General features: G+C 39.5%; 1 non-coding gene across 1 annotated transcript; it reads left to right on the top strand.

Annotated features, from left to right (window-relative positions):
* Positions 1-1430: 1430 nt before the first annotated feature.
* Positions 1431-1563, top strand: LOC123461363. The gene has a single exon (XR_006637647.1). It is a non-coding gene; the product is annotated as a small nucleolar RNA SNORA76 (small nucleolar RNA).
* Positions 1564-4949: the final 3386 nt, after the last annotated feature.

The following is a 4949-nucleotide window of genomic DNA, read 5'->3' as shown; positions in this document are numbered from 1 at the left end:
CTGGAGTTCGTTTGCAGAGGCTGGAAGCCCTGGCGCGCCCATTCTCTCTCTCCCTCTGTCTTTCTCTCTGTGTCTGTCGCTCTCAAATAAATAAAAATTAAAAACAATAATAAATAAAAAGAAAGATAAGGAAGGTCACTTTATATTGATTAAGGGCACACTCCAACAGGAGGACATTACAATCCTAAACATATATGCACCTAACATGGGGGGCTCCAAAATTCATCAAACAAACACTATTGGAACTAAGGTCACAGATAACACCAAATACAGTGGAAGTGGGTGACTTTAAGACCCCACTCTCATCAACTGACAGGTCATCCCAGGAAAAAATAAACAGAGAGGCATCTGGACTAAATGAGGTCATAGAAGGAATGGACCTAACATATATACACAGGACATTTCATCCAAAGCCTGCAGAATATACATTCTTTTCAGTAGCACATGGAACATTCTCTAAAATAAACCATATATTAGGACACAAAGCAAATCTTAACAAATTCAGGAAAATTGAAATAATTCCTTGCATTCTATCTGACCACAATGGAATTAAACTACAAATCAGTACCAAGAAAGGCTATAGAGCATACACAAAAGCATGGAAACTAAACAATACACTACTAAATGATGAATGGGTCAATGAAGAAATCAAGAAGGAAATCAAAAAATTCAGAGTCAAATGATAATGAGAACACAACATATCAAAATCTCTGGGACACAATGAGGCGGTTCTAAGAGGTAAATTTATAGCCTTAAGTGCCTATATTAAGAAATTAGAAAGGTCACAGGTAAACGACCTAATGCTTCACCTTATAGCCTTGGAAAAAGAAGAACAAGGCAAACCAAAAATCAGTAGACGGGAAGAAATAATAAAGATTAGGGCAGAAATTAATGAAATAGGGCTGGAGAGATGGCTTAGCGTTTAAGCGCTTGCCTGTGAAGCCTAAGGACCCCGGTTCGAGGCTCAGTTCCCCAGGTCCCACGTTAGCCAGATGCACAAGGGGGCGCACGCGTCTGGAGTTCGTTTGCAGAGGCTGGAAGCCCTGGCGCGCCCATTCTCTTTCTCTCCCTCTATCTGTCTTTTTCTCTGTCTCTGTCGTTCCAAATAAATAAATTAAAAAAAAAAATTAATGAAATAGAAACAAAAAACAATCCAAAGAATTAATGAAACAAAGAGTTGGTTCTTTGAAAGGATAAACAAGATTGATAAACCCTTAGCAAATGTGACCAAAAGAAAGAGAGAAGAGACACAAATTAATAAAATCAGAGATGAACAAGGTAACATCACAACAGATTCCAGAGAAATTCAAAAAATCATAGGGTCATACTATAAAAGCATATACTCCACAAAGCATGAAAATCTGAAAGAAATGGATGATTTCCTTGATTTATATGACCTACCTAAATTAAATCAAAATGAGATTAATCTCGCGCTGCCTTTGAGCCCCAGCGGCGCCTGCACGTGGCCTTGGGGGTCTAGCTGCTGCGCCACAGTTCGCGCTGGCGCATAACTGGGGCTGCTTGGCCCACTGTGGGCGGCCCCTTTAACCGGGAGCCACATTGCCTTTCCGGGCCCTGGAGGGGGCAGGCGGTGTTCACTCAAGGCTAAAGTGCCCAGGGCACACGTATTCGCACGCTTTTCCCTTCCACAACATGTCCGCTGCCCTGGGTGATTTCCAACCCAACTGGGATGTGTGATCAGGTTGGAAGTTGGATTGGACAGGAGCTTTATACTTACTTGAAAGAGAAAGGCACATGGAGAATGGACGCGCCAAGTCCTTTGGTCTACAAACTCACTCCAGATGCATTTGCCACCTAGGGTACTGGGGAATCGAACCTAGGCTCCTTGACTTTTGCAAGCGCCTTAACCGTTAAGCCACCTCAGCCCAAACATAACTTGAAACCAAGTGTATGGGCAGTGACTCGGGTCTGTAATTAACCACCCTTGGCAGGCAGTTTGTGGGGACCCTGATGGAAAAGGAGGGGAAAGGCTGACCATGTGCTCAGTGGTCGAGTGATGCCCTGATGGGTTTCCATCACCAGTACATCTGCGAGATCCATTTGGATAAGCTACCTAATTTAATGTTTGATTAACCGCAGGTTGTTAAACATTACATTAGACTTAAAAATACAGGTTTTTAGCTTAAAAAAAATGAGATTAATCACTTAAATTGACCTATAACAAACATGGAGATCCGAACAGTTATCAATAATCTCCCAACTAAAAAAAGCCCAGGCCCAGATGGATTCACTGCTGGATTTTACCAGACCTTTAAGGAAGAGCTAACACCATTGCTTCTGAAGCTTTACCAGGAAATAGAAAAGGAAGGAATTTTACCAAACTCCTTCTATGAGGCCAGCATCACCCTGATACCAAAACCAGGCAAAGATAGAACAAAAAAAGAAAATTACAGACCAATCACCCTCATGAACATAAATGCAAAAATTCTCAATAAAATATTGGCAAACAGAATACAAGAGTATATCAAAAAGATCATTCACCCTGACCAAGTAGGCTTTATCCCAGAGATGCAGGGATGGTTCAATATATGTAAATCTATAAATGTAATACATTATATAAAGGGGTTGAAGGACACAAATCACTTGATAATCTCATTGGATGCAGAGAAAGCATTTGACAAAATCCAACATCCCTACATGATAAAAGTCCTACAGAGACTGGGAATAGAAGGAACATATCTCAACATAATAAAAGCTATTTATGACAAGCCTACAGCCAACCTATTACTAAACGGGGAAAAACTGGAAGCTTTTCCACTAAAGTCAGGAACAAGACAAGGGTGTCCACTGTCCCCACTTTTATTTAATATAGTTCTGGAAGTCTTAGCCATAGCAATAAGGCAAGAGACACACATAAAAGGGATACAAATTGGAAAGGAAGAGATCAAGTTATCATTATTTGCAGATGACATGATTCTATACATAAAGGACTCTAAAAACTCTGCTAGCAAACTGTTAGAGCTGATCAAAATCTACAGCCATGTAGCAGGATACAAAATAAACACACAGAAATCAGTAGCCTTCATATATGCTAACAACAAACACACAGAGGATGAAATCAGAGAATCACTCCCATTCACAATTGCATACAAAAAAATAAAGTACCTTGGAATAAACCTAACCAAGGAAGTAAAGAATCTCTACAATGAGAATTTTAAAACACTCATGCGAGAAATTGCAGAAGACACTAGAAAGTGGGAAAACATCCCCTGTTCCTGGATTGGAAGAATCAATATTGTGAAAATGGCAATCTTACCTAAAGCAATCTACACATTTAATGCAATCCCTATCAAAATTCCAAAAGCATTCTTCATGGAAATAGAAAAAAAAATCCAAAAATTCATTTGGAATCACAAAAAACCTCGAATATCTAAAATATTACTGAGCAACAAAAATAAGGCTGGTGGTATCACCATACCTGATTTTAACCTATACTACAGAGCCATAGTAACAAAAACAGTGTGGTACTGGCACAAAAACAGACATGTAGATCAGTGGAACAGAATAGAGGACCCAGATGTAAGCCCAAGTAGCTATAGCCACCTGATATTCGATAAAAATGCCAAAAATACTCATTGGAGAAAAGGCAGTCTCTTCAGCAAATGGTGTTGGGAAAACTGGATATATATCTGTAGAAGGATGAAAATAGATTATTCTCTCTCTCCATGCACAAGAATTAAGTCCAAATAGATTAAAGACCTTAACATCAGACCTGAAACTCTGAAACTGCTAGAGGAAAAAGTAGGGGAAACCCTTCAACATGTTGGTTTTGGCAAAGACTTTCTGCATAGAACTCCAATTGCTCAGGCAATAAAACCACAGATTAATCACTGGGACCTCATGAAATTACAAAGATTTTGCACTGCAAAGGACACAGTGAATAAAGCAAAGAGGCCACCTACAGAATGGGAAAAAATCTTCGCCAGCTATATATCTGATAAAGGATTAATATCTAAGATATACAAAGAACTCAAAAAGTTAAATAATAAGGAATCACACAAGCCAATCAAAAAATGGGCTATGGAGCTAAATAGAGCATTCTCAAAGGAAGAAATACGAATGGCATATAAACATCTAAAAAAATGTTCCACGTCACTAGCCATCAGGGAAATGCAGATTAAAACTACATTGAGATACCATCTCACTCCTGTCAGATTGGCCACCATCAGGAATACAAATGATCATAAATGTTGGCGGGGATGTGGAAAAACAGGAACCCTTCTACACTGCTGGTGGGAATGCAATCTGATCCAGCCATTGTGGAAATCAGTGTGGAGGTTCTTAAAACAGCTAAAGATTGATCTACCATATGACCCAGCTATAGCACTCCTAGGCATATATCCAAAGGACTCATCTCATTTCCTTAGAAGTACGTGCTCAACCATGTTTATTGCTGCTCAATTTATAATAGCTGGGAAATGGAACCAGCCTAAATATCCCTCAACTGATGAGTGGATAATGAAGATGTGGCACATTTATACAATGGAGTTCTACTCAGTGGTAAAGAAAAATGAAGTTATGAAATTTGCAGAAAAATGGATGGACCTGGAAAGGATTATACTAAGTGAGGTAACCCAGGCCCAGAAAGCCAAGCGCCACATGTTTTGTCTCATATGTGGATACTAGCTACAGATGACTGGGCTTCTGCGTGAGAATGAAAATACTTAGGAGCAGTGGCCAGTAAGTTAAAAAGGAGACATAAAGGGAAGAGAAAGGAAGGGAGCAGGGTACTCAATAGGTTGATATTGTATATATGTAAGTACAATGATTGCGATGGGGAGGTAATATGATGGAGAATGGAATTTCAAAGGGGAAAGTGTGGGGGGTGGGGAGGGAGGGAATTACCATGGGATTTTTTTTTATAATCATGGAAATTGCTAATAAAAACTTACAAAAAAAAAGATACAGGGCTGGAGAGATGGCTTAGC

Source organism: Jaculus jaculus, chromosome 5 (genome assembly GCF_020740685.1).
Source record: "Jaculus jaculus isolate mJacJac1 chromosome 5, mJacJac1.mat.Y.cur, whole genome shotgun sequence".
Taxonomy (NCBI): Eukaryota; Metazoa; Chordata; class Mammalia; order Rodentia; family Dipodidae; genus Jaculus; species Jaculus jaculus.
Note: the sequence above shows the minus strand (reverse complement) of the source record. Positions and strands in the feature narration are given on the sequence as shown.